General features: G+C 36.9%; 1 protein-coding gene and 1 non-coding gene across 4 annotated transcripts in view; one reads left to right on the plus strand and one right to left on the minus strand.

The window, feature by feature from the left end:
• The window catches only part of Dach2 (dachshund family transcription factor 2), a 476,923-nt gene that overhangs the window by 28,385 nt on the left and 430,258 nt on the right, over nt 1–18,280 (plus strand). The window lies entirely within an intron of this gene.
• LOC115063245 lies at nt 10,330–10,455 on the minus strand. The gene has a single exon (XR_003843119.1). It is a non-coding gene; the product is annotated as a U6atac minor spliceosomal RNA (small nuclear RNA).

Raw genomic sequence — 18,280 nt, forward strand, 5'->3', positions numbered from 1 at the left:
TTGGATTCGGTTTGCGAGGATTTTATTGAGTATTTTTGCATCGATATTCATAAGGGAAATTGGTCTGAAGTTCTCTTTCTTTGTTGGATCTTTGTGTCCAATAATATGTCTTATTATCTAATGTGGATCAAATATGAAAAACACATTCATAAAGCCATCTTTTTAATTCAAGACTACGAAAGTTTTGGGATGTATCTAAGTTTGAAATTCTCATATGAGAAAGAGGAAGTTTTAGGACATATAATATCAAGTCTTATGTTAATTGTTAGAACAAAGATAGATCAAGAACAGAAGTTAGAGAACCAGCAGAAGCTCATATTTGAGTAATTATCACCTATTACTACTATCACACTTTACACAGAACTACTGCCATACATTCCAGGGATAAGTAACTAAGGCATGGTGTCCATGTAATGAAGTGAGCTAGTCTACTTATTAGGTAACCTACCTAACACAAAGAACATGAGCTTGCAAAATTTTATGTTGGCTGGTATATTTTATACTTTTATGTGTACAGTTAATAAAGGAAAAGGCCTCTTGATTCCTTTCCCTTTCTATTAATGAAATGGCGACAAGCCCCATCTTAAGAGGGTCTTGGGTGCATAATCACAACTTCAGTGAGTTTATGAGTGTAACAGCCATGCCATATCCAGAAGATATCTTTTTTGCAGCATACCTTCATATCTTTTGACTCTTGCATTCTATGTATCCCATCATCTGAAGTGTTTACTGAACCTTTGAGGGTCACAGAGACCTATTTAGTGCCAAGGAGTCCACTACTCTTTATTCACAGCACTTTGACCAGTGACTCACTTTTATGTTATCCACCACTACTCACTTTAGGAGGAAGCTTCTCTGATGTTGCTGAGAGCAGCACTAATATCTTCCTCTGTTTCTTTTGGAAGACAGTTTGACCATATGTCAATTTAGTAAAACAAAAGCAGTAAACTGAGGGACCATCAATATCCCAACTGTGATTTTTTTTAAACTAGATTTTCATGACCATGCATGGGTTCTCACCTGTTGAAGTAAGTCTCAAAACCAGTCATTGGTTACCCCATAAAATATGTGATACTATTGCTCTAATGGGCACATCTTGCTATGCTCATAATTATTGTATTCTATTGTTTTTAAATTTTGTGTGTGTATGTGTATGTATAGGTGTGTGTGTAACTGTGTGTCTCTGTGTGTGTTTGTGTGGATGTGTATCTTTGTGTGAGTGTAGACATGTGCATACCATGGCATACTTTTTGTGGTCTAGTGCAGTGCTTGGGAGTCGGTTCTTTCCTTCCACCTTGTGAGATACAATGATCAAACCTGGATGATTAGACCTGCAAGCAAGTAAGCTGTATTGGTGGACCTTGTATTGCCCCGTTCTTAACAACGACTCTACTTATAATGAAAGAGATCTTCTTTTATGATGTTTTTGATGGAATATTATGAATGGAAACTGAGATGGTAGGATATAGTATTAACAATCCTATCTTTGAATACATGTCCTGTTAACTGAGTATTTGCTGTTCAATCATGTTGTATCCTAATCTCTAGATCCTGTTATTATAATTTTACACGACAACAGCATCTTTTTGATGTAATTAATGTTAAGGACTTTTCTAAGATGAGGTAATTAGCATAGGTTACCCTTGTGGGTCAAATATGACCTTAAATATCCTTATAAAGATCAACGTGGACGATCAATATCAATAGTCAAAGATATGGCAACCTTTATTCTTTAAATTCTTTAGCTTTTAGCAGTCTTACTTTCTAGTTTTTACTTTGTAGATGAGGCAGTGTTAGCCCATACTCTACTATCTTGCCACATGTACAGGCTTATGCACTTTCTGTTTTGTGTTCTGAAAAAGTTTTGAAGTTACTCAAGACAAATTCACAAAACAAAATTAACAAACTCAAGAAGCCTCAGTAATTAAATCCACTGCCTATTCTTCTATAGGTCTCAGGTTTGATTCCTTGCACCTAAAAGGGGCTCACATCCATCTGTGACTCTATTCACAGGATTTCTGACAAACTCTTCTGGCTTCTGTGAGCAGAAGGTATGAATGTGGTGGATATGCATATATACATGCAAGCAAAAGTCTTGTTCACATAAAATAAATAAAATAAAAAAAACATAAGTATTAAGTATTTACTTTTTTCCAAAATAATGACTTACTAATAAATACTAGGTATGAAATAAGTATTCAACTTAATTAAAACATTAAAATTAAAACTTTATTATTAAACCATACACATAAGTGGTTTTAATTCTTACTATTTAATCTGTTTCTTACAAGCTTAACATTAACAGTGGAAAATACTTTCCTGACACATGACATGGTAAAATTTTGATATGTTTTGCAAAGTGTGTGTGTGTGTGTGTGTGTGTGTGTGTGTGTGTGTGTGTGTAGTCTAGCATAGGTCCTATCACGTATTGCATATTCACTGAATGGTACCTAACGTTAACTGTATTTGCAAAAGATCTAGTCTTCCATTATGGGTTATAGAGTAGATATTTGGTGCACTGTTATGAACTATACCTTTTATTATGCAATCTTCTAATACAACATTCTCTACTAAGACTATATTTAGTACTAGGACAGGGATAGGACTCCCAAGAAAAAAATGGATTTTCCTGTTTCCTATCTTTAAGGAAACCTAACAAAATGTGCACGTGATAGAAAACAGAAACATGCACTTTTAAAAGAATAAAAAAAAAATTAAGATATACTGTAGAGTTTTCAGTTCTATAAAAGTTTAGAGACGGAAGGTATCTTGATATTTTATGGAACTTGGTACCATATGGAGAACTGCAGCTTCCTTTGTCACAGCATATACACCATATATAACAATTTTGATATTATTTTTCTATGCATTTTGGTGCCTTCTGGTAAATGTACATTCTAGTAAAAGAGTTTTGTTTTACTGGCTTTTAAAAAAATATGTTTATTTTATGAAGTATTGCAATAAAATAAATTTTATTTACCTATTAATTTTATAAAATTATGGCATGTTCAATAAAATAAAAAATATTCTTGTTTTTAATTAAAAATTTTAAATGATTGTAACTTAAGTCTGTGTAGATTTCTTTTAATCACTGCATACATAAAAATTCATCTGTCCTCTTCCTTCAATTATCCTGGTAGGTGAGAATTAAATTAAACTGTTTGTATATTGGAAAGTTTACATGGTGCTGTCTGTCTTTTTAAAGATGCAGAAGTTGTTTGAATGATGATACATCAGTGAAATAGAAGCAAGTAAAGGACAGTATTATTCTACATGAGAAAACATTTGATTTATACTCTCAAACATCATGTGTCAAACTGGGTTGTACAATTTACCTCCTTTAAAACTACCTATTATATTAAACCTTTTAAAAAACATGCTTGCAAAGGAACATTTATTCCATTATCTTCTAGACCTGACTGGCAACTAGTTTGTTTTTAAAATGGTCCTGTAATAGTATAGCAAGTAAGAGTTAAATATATGTTAGCTAAATGTATTTTAACAATCCTGTATAAAGGCCATTATATTTCAGTTTAATTCTTGACCTTTCTCTAGGAGTGAAACCACAGTTAGTTCAAAAAAATGCAGATATCTTTATTGAACAGTAATTCTCACAATTTTGAGATGGCAGGTTTCAATGTATTGTTCAGACTTGCCTGGAACTCCTCGACTCAGTGAATACTCCTGCCTCAACCTCCTTAGTATCTTACATACAGGCACTGGGAATTTCATTGGCTTATAATTATTCCATTAAAATTCTAAGAACAAATATATCTTTCATATAATTTTTAAAATATGATGACGTATGTTCAGATAACTGAGGGCTCCATTCACTTATGGTATGATACGTTTGTTATTAAAGAGACTTCATTTTGTCTCTGAAAAGGTATTTGCGTCTTTTTCTAAGTAAAAATTGAGTTTAAGAAAATCACAGTCAGCTATTGGATGGAACACAGGGCCCTCAATGGAGGAGCTACAGAAAGTACCCAAGTAGCTGAAGGGGGCTGCAACCCTGTAGGTGGAACAACAATATGAACTTACCAGTACCACCTGAGCTCATGTCTCTAGCTGCATATGTAGCAGAAGATGGCCTAATCGGCCATCATTGGGAAGTCAGGCCCCTTGGTCTTGCAAACTTTATATGCCCCAGCACAGGGGAAGGCCAGGGCCAAGTAGTGGGAGTGGGTGGGTGGGTAGGGGAGCAGGGGCGGAGGGGGGTATAGGGAACTTTCGGGATAGCATTTGAAATGTAAATAAAGAAAATATCTAAAAAAAAGATTCTGCTTAAAAATAAATAAATAAAAGCACCCTCATTGTCTAAAAAAAAAAAAAAGAAAATATTTTGAGCATTTTGCTGTGTCTTTTTAAGCAAACTTTCCTGTGCACTTCATTGTGATGTCATCTTTCTGCCCTACTGGTACCTTCTTTGCATATCTCTTGAAATACTTTCTGAAATGTCATTTTGAAAAAATATGTTGAAAATTCTGTATGATGTAGAAATAAAGAAGGCTACTCCAATGAAGATAATTTTACTGAAGGACAATAAATATCATCAAAATATCCTTTGCCTAGGTATCAAAATGATGTAGAATTTGATCCACAGTAATACTCATATGTAGGCATGTGCTACATTTTGCAAAATCACTTGCAAATTTTTTAAAAATTATTTTATTAGATATTTTCTTCATTTACTTTTCAAATGCTATTCCAAAAGTCCCCTATACCCTTCCCCCGCCCGGCTCCCCTACCCACTCACTCCCGCTTCTTGGCCCTGGCGTTCCCCTGTATGAGGCATATAAAGTTTGCAAGACCAAGGGGCTTCTCTTCCCAATGATGGCTGACTAGGCCATCTGCTACATATGCAGCTAGATACACAAGCTCTGGGCGTACTGATTAGTTCATATTGTTGTTTTACCTATAGGGTTGCAGACCCCTTCAGCTCCTTGGGTAATTTCTCTAGCTCCTCCATTGGGGGCCCTGTGCTCCATCCTATAGATGACTGTGAGCATCCACTTCTGTATTTGCCAGGCACTGGCATAGCCTCACAGGGGACAGCTATATCAGGGTCCTTTCAGCAAAATCTTGCTGGCATATGCAATAGTGTCTGCGTTTGGTGGCTGATTATGCGATGGACCCCCGGGTTGGGCAGTTTCTGGATGGTCCATCCTTTCGTCTTAGCTCCAAACTTTGTCTCTTCACTTGCAAATTTTTAATGAGAAAACTCACAGGATTAACTAAGTAAAAAAGAGTCACAAATGTCATTTTATTGATTCAGCCAAAATCATTTGTTTAACTTCAGTGGTCATTCTTTTTTTTTTTCCTAAGATTAATTAATGTTATGTATGTGAATATACTGTAGCTATTTTCAGACACACCAGAGGAGGGCATCAGGTCCCATTACAGATGGTTGTGAGCTACCATGTGATTGCTGGGAATTGAACTCAGGACCTCTGGAAGAGCTGTCAGTGCTCCTAACTAACCATTGAGTCATCTCTTCAACCTCCTGGAGTTCATTCTTATATACTTTGTTATTTAATCTGTTATGCTACTTTTCAACAGAAAGTAGTTATAGACTAATAATGAGAAATTATATGGTAACAAATTATATATACATATATATGTACATACATATAACTCAGTAAAATTTTGATTTACTAGTTTATCTTTTATTTTATTTGTTTATGGTTTATATATCATTGTTCATGATCCCTATGAAATGCAGTGTAACCTCAAATTATTACTTGTTTCTTTTTATCTAATATTTTGTGTGACATAAGACAAGTCATTGGTATTTTCTCAGCTCTTTTTATCTATAAATGGTTAGAACCACTTTGCGTATCTTCCTGATTAGTTGAAAATTTGAATTAAATTGTGACAATGTTTTCAAAACATCAGTATGATATTTTTACCTCTCCTTCCACTAGGCTATAGGCTGCTTACGGGTAGAAACCACATCTTACTCTATTATCCAAATTTTCATGTATACTAAATATGATGAGATGGTAGACCCTGATGCAGCTACGTGAAATCAAAACGATTAGGACCAGTTCTTAGGGAAAAGGTAGTAACATGCCAAAAGTTTACAACTAGCTCATTTATTTAGTGAATTTCAGGATTATAAAGCTAAATCCTATATCAGAAAACATTCACAAAATTTGCAAGAATGTATACTTTCTGATACAGGAGTAGGGAATTGACAGAACAGAAGTTGATGATTAATTGTGATTGTCAACTTGATAGGCTCTATAAACAAGTAGGAAACTAGCTTCCAGGCATGTCCATGCTTGTGAGAAATTATTTAGATTAAGTTAGTGTTTGGGCAAGTGTATGAGGATGATGATTTCTATTACATTAAATGAGATAGGAACATGTGCTGTAATCAGGGCTAGCATTCTCTTGCCTTGGATACTGAATTGCATTTAAAGAAAGCTAGGTGATCACCAGCATTTACCATGCTCTGCTTCTCGACTTTGGATACTAACTATGTGACCAGGTGCCTCAGGGTACTACTGCCACAAAGACTTTACTACTATGAACTATACACTTAAACAGGGATGTTAAATTTATCTTTTTTTCTCTTGTTATTTTTCTCAGGGTGTTTTGTCACAAAATGAGACAAGTAGTTAATGCATGAGTATTTATTCAAGAGCCAGAGGCATAGGAACAGTACAGAAAGTGTCATGGGAGTGGAGAAGGTGTAGTTAATGAACTTTCACAATTTCCCAGAGGTGATCACTTTAGAATGTGCTTTTGAACCAAAGTAAGGATGACAGGGAATCCCGAATAGGAATAAAGAGCCCAAAGAAAATGCACACACATGGATGTACTTTTTGTGTTCTGAAGAAACTGTGCAAGTTGCCATTATTAGGATATAATTTAGGTATAGGGTGAACTGCCTATAAAAAGAACTTAGAGAAAATATTCTCTGAAGAAATATTGGAAGAAAAAAATAGTCTAAGGGACTAGATTATCTAAAAGGCTAATGCGATGATCTGAGGAAAAATTCTTGGAACTTGACAATGCCAATAGAATGAAGAAAGTTTTGTTTTAAAGTGGTATTGAAATGATTTAATGATTGAGTGTATAACTTAAAAGGAGGGGGTAAAGAAGATGAATATTTTTAGGGATTCTAGTGCCTTGTGCCTACTAGGAAGTCATTTAATTTTTGTCTAAATGTATTATTGGATTGATCAAACCTTTTCACTAGTGAAAGATATTCATATTATTATCATAAAAATCAGGGTTTTTCTTTTTTCTAGTTTGTCACTTCAGTACATTTTAAGAGTGTTAAATTCCCTGTGAAATGAAGGTGGGAGCGGGTGGGTGAGCTCCCTCATAGAGGCAGGGGGAGGGGGATGGGATGGGGATTTTTGGATGAAAAACTGGGAAGGAGGATATTATTTGAAATGTAAATTAATAAAAAAATTATCTAAGGGCAAGCAAACAATTCTGTTTTTCTTTTCTTTACTTTTTATTTTTATTTTTTGGAGGTGGAACAGTTTATCAAGACATCGTTTATCTGTGTAACCCTGGCTATTCTGGTACTTGGTTCATAGACTAGGCTGGGTTCAGACACAGAGATCTGCCTGCCTCTGCCTCCAAAGTGCTGGGATTGAAGGTGTGTACCACCATTGTGCCCAGTAACAATTCTATTTTCAAGCAAAAGCATAGCAATTTTTTGGACTGGCTTTTTTTTGTCACTGAGGACAGAAGAAAATAGGTTTTGCTATTTAAAAATACTGCTACCATTATTTAAATAAAGTCAACCTTTTAATATATCCCACTAGAGAGACAGGTTTATAATTTTTTAATTAGATATTTTATTTGTTTATATTTCAAATGTTATCCCTTTTCCCTCTTTCCCTTCCTCTGCAGACTGCCTGTCCCATCCCCCACTAACACTGCTTCTATGATGGTGCTCCACCACCCACCCACTGACTCCTGCCTCACCTCTCTAGCATTCCTCTACACTGGAGCATCAAGCCTTCACAAGACCAAGGTCCTCTCCTCCCACTGATGCCAGACAAGGCCCTTTCAGCTCCTTCAGTCCTTCCCCTAACTCCTCCATTGGGGTCCCTGTGCTCTGTCTGATGGTTGGCCACAAGCATCCACATTTGTCTTGGTCAGGATCTGGCTGAGCCTCTCATGAGACAGTTGTATCAGGCTCCTGTCAACAAACACTTCTTGGCATCAGCAATAATGTGTTTGGAGTCTGCATGTGGAATGGATCTCCAGGTGGGGCAGTCTCTGGATGGCCTTTCTTTCAGTCTTTGCTCTACTCTTTGTCCCTGTATTTCCTTTAGACAGGGGAAATTCTGGGTTAAAATTTTGGAGATGGGTGGGTGGCCCCTTCCCTCACCCGGGGGGGGAGGGCATGCCTAACCTTTGGGTATGGACTCCACAGGTTCTCCCTCCCCTTTGTGGTATATTTCAGCTAATGTCATATCCATGGGGTCCTGGGAGGCTCTTGCTTTCCTGGCATCTGGGACTTTCTGGTTGCTACCCCCAGTTACCCATCCCCCATTGAACACACCTCTGTTCAATTTCCTGACCCTTTGTACATCTCCTTCATCTCCTCCCANACCTGATTCTGCCCCTCTTTTCCCCCTCTCCCTCCTTTCTTCCTCCAAAGTCTCTCCTACCTTCTACTTCCCTTGATTATATTGTTCCCCCTTCTAAGTAGGACGGAAACATTCACTCTTTGGTCTTCCTTCCTTTTGAGCTTCATGTGGTTCATGACTTGTATCATAGGTATTTCATTCTCTTTGCCTAATATCCACTCATGGGTGCCATTTCATTTGGAGCATAAATGTTCAGAATTGAGAGTTCATATTGTTAGATTATTTTCTTTGATAGTTATGAAGTGGCCTTCCTTTTTGATAACTTTTGGTTGAAAGTCGATTTTATTTGATATTGGAATGGCTACTCCAACTTGTTTCTTGGAACCATTTACTTGGAAAATTGTTTTCCAGCCTTTTATTCTGAGGTAGTGTCTGTCTTTGTTACTGAGGTGCATTTCCCATATGCAGCAAAATGCTCGGTCCTGCTTATTCATCTAGTCTATGACTTTTTATTGGGGAATTGAGTCCATTGATGTTAAGAGATATTAAAGAAAAGTGATTGATATTTTCTGATACTTTTGTTGTTATAGGTGGGCTGGGCTGTGAGTGTAGGGGAAGAAGGGGGAGGGAGAGAGCCCACATCAGGCCAGAGTTCCTGTACTCTGGGCAGGGGGATGTGGGAGGACTACTGGACTCTTTCCATGTGGCCTCCGGTGGGCATCTGGCTGTGTGAAGTCACTGACCCCACACAGTGTGGGGAGGACAAGGGGCAGCCCCTGTACCAGGTTCTCAGTCTCTGGCATCCCACCCTGGATATGGCAGAGGAGCTAAGAACAGAATAGTGGCCCCAGTGCAGCACCAGGCCCCAGAGATACAGGAAGAGGGCAGAGGGAGAGAGGTTCCCACCAGGAGAGAGTCCTTAGTCCGGACCTTGATGAACAGAGACAGTCTATGGTTTTAGAACTGTATTGTAGAAAGGCAGGGGGAAAGAGAGAAAGAGAGAAGGTAGAAGAGAAGAGCAAGAGACCTACCATTGCCATGTGGAGAGAGGGAGAAAGGAAAAGAGAGAAAGAGAGTTAGAGAGTAAGAAAGGTAAAGGCAGAGAGAGAGAGAGAGAGAGAGAGAGAGAGAGAGAGAGAGAGAGTAAGAGGGAGGAAAGTAAAAGCTTAAGAGAGCAAGGAGGGACCAAGCAGCCTCTCTTATATTGGGCTTGTTATCTTGCTGTTGCTAGGTAACTGAGTCTAGCCTGAAGATCAGAAGCTTGGGACATGGTAACTTTGAGAGGCACCAAGGGTCAAGGAGACATGAGGAAATGCCTATGGTTCCATGTAGGTGGGAGTTACCATCCATCAGGTTCTACTGGGGTTCAGACCTCAACTTGACTGGAGACCAGCCTGTCTGTTCATAACCCATTGCCCCACAGAGGTGGAATTATGTTTGTGTTTCTATCTTCTTTTGGGTTTGTTGAAAGAAGATTACTTTCTTGCTTTTCCTAGGGTGTACTTTTCTCCTTGTGTTGGAGTGTTCTACTATCTTTTGTAGGGCTGGATTTGTGGAAAGATATTGTGTAAATTTGTTTTTGTCATGGAATATCTTGGTTTCTCCATCTATGATAATTGAGAGTTTTGCTGGGTATAGTAGCATGGGCTGGCATTTGTGTTCTCTTAGATTCTGTATGATGTCTGGCCAATATCTTCTGGTTTTTAGAGTCTCTGGTGAGAAGTCTGGTGTAATTCTGATAGTTCTGCCTTTTTATGTTACTTGAACTTAAATATAGTGGTTAGATGCCATGAAGTAGATGCCTAAACCATATGTGTATGTGTATTGCTAGGCCCAAGGGCCTCTTCCATCCTTGTCAAGGGGAATGCTAACCATTTCTCCTTTTATACAACACCAGATTTACATTCTTAATGAACAGATTCTGTTTACACAGCAGTTTGTGTAACAATTGTGTAATTATTTTGTTTAAAGAAGTTCTCTGAAATTGGCAGAAAATAATATACCCATATTGTAGTGGAAGTCTTAAAGTCAAATGCATAATGCTTAAAGTCAAGTGCATACATTTCAGCAAAGGAAAGATCACTTGCTATGTTCACTGTTTTATTTTAAGACCCTAGAAACATGTCTTCAACAGATATTGCAAAAGTCTCTGTTGAATTTATTCTTCCACAGTTGACCTATTCTAAATATAAACCTTGGTTGCAGCTTTTCTAAAATTGGAAATATATTATCGTTATTTATGTTGATCCTATTGTGCAATAGTGTAGTAAAACTTGTTTCTATAACCTCATAAAATCTGAATGGTGGCTGTCAGTCCACAAGCTTTTCTCTTCATCTCTCTCCCTCTTCTGTCTTCAGCATCTGAGAAATACTATTTAACTATTGATTTGTATGAAATGATTTTTTTCATGTTTCATATGAGTAAAATCAAGTATTCAATTCTTTTGTTGTTCTACCTATTTCATTTAGAATGATGTATTTTTTAAATCAAATAATTGAATTATATTTCATTCTAAATATACTTTTTTTTAGTGGCACAAGACTAATGAATTTAGAATGAGTTGTTTCAATAGGCTTAAAGTATTGAAAAACAGCAAAAAGGCATTCAGAGGCTAATTATACTATCTTAAATATGTTTCCATCTTGACAATGTTTAATTTATGGAAAATTTCATATGATTGTTGTTGTTGCTTGTTAGGATCAAATCAAGGGCCTTGCAAGTCCTAAGTATTTATCTTATGACCAATACTTTATTCCTATGTAGTAAAATTTTAAAGCAAAATAAATCCAGAAACATTTCTCAAATTAAATCAAGACAGAATATTATTAATGGGGGTGGTGGTAATCTTCCTAATATCTTCACTCAAATAATAGATAACAGCAAAATTATTAAATATACTTAGAAAATATATCCCCATGCTTTATTTTACTGGATTTTAAAAATGATACATCTTTTTATGGGTAAGAAAGTTGAAGCTGAAGAAAATAAGTTGAGTTATCCAGGGCTACATAGTAAGGTAAGAATTGTGTTCTATTTCTCTAAAGTATATATGTCTTCAGGCACATACCATAGAAAACAAGTTTTGAGAGTTTTACAAGATTTCTTCCCTTCTTTAATATGAGAGACATTCCACTTTCAGTCTGCATATACTCAATTCAATAACTTTTCCACCCTTAATCTGGCCAATGGGAATTTCCCTTTCAGTTTATACTTCTTTCTGTACTGGGCTTTTCTTTGTTTCAGGTTGGTATCCTGTCCTCTTAAACTCTATCAGTTAGGCCTCTGTATGGCTGAGACTGAGGGCCAGTAGCTGGGAGTTAAGGTATACACCCAGATGCTCAGGTCTACATTGATTTTATCTATACTTCTGCTTTTGTTACCAAGAAGGAGCACTCAGCCTTTGCGTATTACTTTGTATCATATTATTTAGTACTGGTGGCAGAATCTTTTTAGTAGATGTATTACATCTATAAATTGCCAGTTTAATAGTAACAAATCTGTTTTGGCTGCTGCATTGAACAGGTGTATTCTAAAATATTTAAATACTGAAATATTGATTCTTAGGGTTTTGTTACCCACACGATCATGACAGGGGACAGTAAGGAATCTGGAATGTTAAAGTCAATATCAAACTTCAATATTTGCAAATAAAGCTACTTTTCATTTTGTGGCTCTGTAAATATAATGATAAAGCATATGATTTGGTTTTGCTAATGCTACACAAGGGAGCATATTGAAGGTAGACATGTGACCTAAAATAGCTAGATTTTTTTCTTTAATGATTTTCTTACAAATTTTGGAAAGAAACAAAAATATTCATTTCACAAGACATATAGTTTTTAGATAAAATGATCTATTTAAGATTTTATTTTGTTTTCATTTAAAGCACTTTTGTTTATTTTGTAGAAGTCTTATAAACTACTGTGTTTGCTTCAAGCTAAAGAAACACACACACCTCAGGCTTGTCTACAGGGCACTTCTCTAGGACCATTTTCCCAATTGAGTTTCCCACTATGAAAAATTCTCCAGTGTCAAGTTTACATAAAACTAGCGAAGTTGATATGCCCCAGTACAGGGGAATGCCAGGGCCAGGAAGTGGGAGTGGGTGGGTTGGGGATCAGGGCTGGGGGGGGGAGGGTATAGGAGGCTTTGGTGATAGCATTTGAAATATAAATGAACACAGGGTCCCCAATGGAGGAGCTAGAGAAAGTACCCAAGGACCTGAAGGGGGCTGCAACCCTGTAGGTGGAACAACAATATGAACTAACCAGTACCCCCTGAGCTTGTGTCTCTAGCTGCATATGTAGCAGAAGATGGCCTAATCGGCCATCATTGGGAATAGAGGCCCCTTGGCCTTGCAAACTTTATATGACCCAGCACAGGGGAAGGCCAGGGCCAAGTAGTCGGAGTGGGTGGGTAGGGGAGCAGGGGGGGGTATAGGGAACTTTCGGGATAGCATTTGAAATGTAAATAAAGAAAATAATAATAAAAAATGAAATTAAAAAAAAAGAAATATAAATGAAGAAAATATCTAATAAAAAACTAGCCAGGATAATTTATTTGTGTTAAAAATATTTACAGTAAAAAGGTCATTACCCTTTATACTAGATCTGAATATGTATGTCATCCTGTTTCTTGCTTAGAAATAGGAATTATTTTTAACTTCGGTACTTTTATTGGGTTTTGATAGCATGGTTTCTTATCTCTATCTACTTGTGGGTTGGTATTCCTGTCCAAGCAGTGTATTTGTATAGAATTTTGAACTCCTATCAGAGACTATATTTTGTTATTGTGGCATGATCAATAAAACTGGCAAAATTGCTTGTGTTAAGAATGGAGGGTCAGGGTTCATGAATTATATTATTAGTTTCATCATAAACTTCCTATTTGACTTTTAACATGCAACTTTATACCTATTGTTCTTGAATTTACCTTCTGTAAAGTATAATAATATTTAACTACCTCATACAGAATGTTATGAAGCTTAGCTTTCCATTTTTGAGAGTCTCAAATACCAAGGACCATAATAATTATTAGCATTACTCTATTCTGACTGTCATATTTGTGGACAGTTTTAGCATAGCATGTATAAATAAATGAGGGCAGTTCAGTTTCTTTTCTGTAGTGTGTAGTTACTTCGTTTTGTCTGCTTTTTCCTCCTATTTCACAGGAAAGATTCTTGAGGTGTTTCCTTTTATAAATGTGAGACTGTCATCTAGGATGTGGAGACTTGTTTATTTTGACTGTATTCATTAGACAGCTAAGATTGAAAAGATACGTTTTGGAGGGAAGATTTCCTAATATGCCCTTTAATAAATGACAACTTTCATAACATGTACAAATAGAGATAGTGAACTTGGTGATCTCATTCAGCCTACCGGAAAAAAAAATCTTTTATACCAAGTGTGTTTTCTTCTTGGATTATTCTTTTAAATAAAAGCTGTCAACCAAAGTGGTTTTTATTATGTGATCATCTAGAGTGTTAAGTGAAGGCGAAAGTAGAACTTTTATTTTCAAATATCTGGCTTCTTACGATGTACCACATCTATCTTTCTTTTTTTTTTTTTTAGAGCAAATTTATATTCATTTATACAACATATTATTTTGTTACTCTATGTCTGTTACACAAAATCATTACCCTTTACAAACTTTATTTTCAATGCTAAAAACACATCTTGCTCATTTCCCATATCTGTAAATAATGTGGCCATAGCACACTTGGAGAAGAATCTGCTGAACCACAGAGAAGCAACCCTCCCTCGGGAGTATCTGTCAATTACTACTACCTAAAGAGCACCGATGTCTGTCTCCCTTGCTCTCATAGTAGCCTCATGCTTTAGTCCTTGCCAACCTGATCAGTGAAATGGGATGTATTTTATGATTTGTATTTCTCCAATTTGGTGAGTTTATGTGTGTTCATTCCCTGCTCTTGATGGTCATTACCCAGCACAAATACTCAAGTCAGGAATTAAAGCCTCATGAGGCGGGTAAAGGCTCTGCACAGAGAACCCCATCAGAGGCTTCTGTGTAGTGGTCTCAGGACAGCCTTAGCCCAGGGAAGTGGAGTGTGGCTCTTCGGTGGTACATCTTCCTCCTGCTAAGGAAGGTAGCCATGAGCAGGCATGAGCAAGATGGAGGATGATGTCATGTAGATCTTCCCCTTTTGTGGATAGGTACATCCTGATCAAACAGACAAGTAGTTAGCTAGATGTGAAGTAACCAAGGAAACCACGCATATATTGGTAGCTATGTCTCCTGGTGGTTAAAATGCCCCCATTGTGGCTTGGGGTCCTTGAAGCTAAGGTTTGGTTCTTTCAGTAGTATCCGAAATGATGTACCACATCTTTCATAGGCAAATTTACATTGTTCAGAATATTCCTATTGTTGGTACTCTACCACAGAATCTCCAGAAATACTTGCATAATTTTCATACAAGGCAGATTACACAGGCATCCTTAAAGTCTGAACTTTGAATGTGTTTTTTTTTTTTTTCTCTTTTCCACCTAAATGTGTGGCAAGAGGCTTGGGGACAAGGCAGGCATTCTACCTTCTGGGCATCATGGACCAACAACTCAATACTTTAGGCTAATATTCAAAAATCCAATTTACTCAAATGTTGGCCTCTGAGAGCAGGAGAATCAGTATACAATAATGACAGAGGGATAAAGAATTTTCATTGAGGCAAAAACTATTGCAAATTTGAATGAATGCTAAGAAGATGATCTCAGCATTCATAATCCATTGCATGCTTTTTAGTTTTGTGGTTATAAAGAAAAACAAACAAACGAAGTTGGCAGTGTTTAATTCAAATGTTATTGTGACATAAGGAAATACACTTACTTACATGCTAGAATTAAGTTCCACGAAAATTGTGGCATTAATTTAATAAACCCCTCTTGAACCAACATAATTATCCTCATTATAGGTAGTGCAAGTTAGTGATGATCACTGCACAAAGCCATCCAAAATTTTACTGAGTGGAGTAATACAGTTGCTAGTTTTGCTTTTCTTCATAATATTACTTAACTGTGAACACAAAAACTCTAATAATGCCAATTTTGTTTAAAAAATGTGATTACTATTAACCTTTTAAAATCATATGTATATAATGTATATATGTATGATATTTCAGTTTTTACATGGGTGTAGTGGGTGGGTGGGTAGGGGAGCACCCTCTTAGAGGTTGAGGGGAGGGGTATGGGATGGGGTGTCAGGAAGGGGGACAACATTTGAAATGTAAATAAATAAAATAATAAAAATATGCATGTGTAGGTATGTTTGTGCCCATGTGTGTACTAAGTACTGATGTGTACATTTAAGAGTACATGTATGAAGGGCAACAAACTTGCCTTCTACCTTGTTTGAGATAAGCATATCTTCCTTGTTTGCAGCTGCATGCAGCTTCAAGGGAATCTTCTGTTTCTGCCTCCTGTCTTGTCATAGGAATACTATGTAGTAGATGCATACTACTGGAGTTGAACTCAAGTCCTTTTCATTGGATGGCAGGAGCTTTACCCAGGAACCCATCACCCCAGTCCACCATTAACATTTTTCTTGAATTGCATATGAAGCAGTAGTTACAAAAGCTATTTTGGATTAAAATGCAAGCATGCTATCTGCTCCCCTCCAGTGTCTTTTGTTCCCTTGTATATGCATATAAAACTTGAAGGACAAGTGACAGTTTTAACCCTAGGAATGCTCTTTACCTTCTTTAAGATAGGGTCTGTTATTGGCCTGGAGCTCTAGGATGAAGTTAGAGAGGTCCAACCTGTGAGCCACTGGGATCTCTCTCTCTCTCTCTCTCTCTCTCTCTCTCTCTCTCTCTCTCTCTCTCTCTCTGTCTCTCTCTCTCTCTGTCTGCCACTCCACTCTGCCTGGCATTTCTACATGGGTCCTGGGCTTAATATCAGGTTCTTCTGCTTAAGAGGCAGGAACCTTACTGATAGAACCATTCCAAACTCTGAATGCATGGATTTTTCTGTTAACATATATGTTACCTTCAAGTACAAGCTTCACACTTCTTTTTTAACAAGCCATAATTTATCATGAAAAAAAATCTCGAAAATCAAAGGAATGTTACTAGTAGATTCATGTAAAGACTTATGTTCTGTAAACATCTAACAATACATCAGTAGAGAATTGAGTTAAAAGTACATAAAACATAAAAGACAGGAAATCCTGACATCAGCTCAAAAGTTTTTTTCCTGACTTAATTAACAAAGCTTTAAACGGCTACTAGTATTCCACCTGCAATCAAGGGTAATAAACCTTCACCGCAGAAGTCAAATTCTAGGGAAAAAGTTGGAAGCTCACACTTACACCATAAAACCTTGTTTATTGCAACCATTAGTCTTCTAAGATATGCCCCACAATGGGATTTGGTAAAGCCATTACAAGGTACCGTATGAGTTCCATTTGCCTACAGTAAATAGAATGTCAGAAGTGTCAGGGGGAAATAAATATCTTGCTGGTTAAAAGGGAGCAGAGATGGCTCAAAGCATCATTGAGAGGATTGATTTATCTGGCGTGCTGTAATGACTGCAGATGTGGATCTGTTATTCTAGATGAGCAATGAATTTGATGAGCTGATAACACAGGGCCAGAGAGGCCTGGTTTTAATTACTGATGAGGAATTTATTTGTGAAGCACTGTGATTTACTGAAGGTTTGTTCTGTTATTGACAGGTGACCTTGGAGCTTTCCTCTCCTGATGAATCCCCAAAAAGGAGCTTTTAAAAGAAATAATCAAACAAAAAGTATTTTATCTTTACTTAGAATACAATGAAGTCATTCGAGAGACATTGTTAGAGTTAAAGCTACATTCTTGCTCACATAAAAAGTGTGCTGCTGTGGTTGTTTTTGGCTAGCAATTGAATGCTGATTTGCACTCCTAACTATAGGTTATATTTTTCATCTTAAGCCAACCTTACGTCTCTGACTAGATGTGTCATATATCAGTCTCCTTTTGTGACCTGTATGAACTTTTGGGGCAGATCTGGATGGAAATTTGGGCTGTCTAACACTGTTGCTTCATTAAGTTATAGCTAATTTGTGTAATATGAATTGGGAGTCATAGGGGACTTCATGGCTCAAATACAGCTCTGACGATGACTACCCTTTTCTTGTTTTTATGAATGATATAGAATATCTAAATCAAAGAACACAGTGTCAAAAGACCAGTATTCATTTGCACTCATTTGTATTTACTGTGTAACTCTTTTTTATATGTTTAGGAATTGCCTCAAGTTAACAAAATGATAATTTTGAATATTTGTAATTCCATTAATACAGCTTTTTATCATGGCTGAGTAGAGTTGGTAAGGCAAGTCCTTGTTTTTTAATTTAAATAATATATGTAGACTTTGTTTTGCAATGTAAATTCAAAAGAGAGTGTCCAGTTAACACTTGCCTATTTTATTTCAATTGGCTGCTGAGACAAGTGATGCAGACTCTTTTTTTTCAATTTTTTATTAGATATTTTCTTCATTTACATTTCAAATGCTATTCTGAAAGTTCCCTATACCCTTCCCCCGCCCTGCTCCCTATCCACCCACTCCCACTTCTTGGCCCTGGCATTCCTCTGTACTGGGGCATATAAAATTTGCAAGACCAAGGGGCCTCTCTTCCCAGTGATGGCCCACTAGGCCATCTTCTGCTACATATGCAGCTAGAGACACGAGCTCTGGGGGTACTGGTTAGTTCATATCGTTGTTCCACCT

Source organism: Mus pahari, chromosome X (assembly GCF_900095145.1).
Source record: "Mus pahari chromosome X, PAHARI_EIJ_v1.1, whole genome shotgun sequence".
Lineage (NCBI taxonomy): Eukaryota > Metazoa > Chordata > Mammalia > Rodentia > Muridae > Mus > Mus pahari.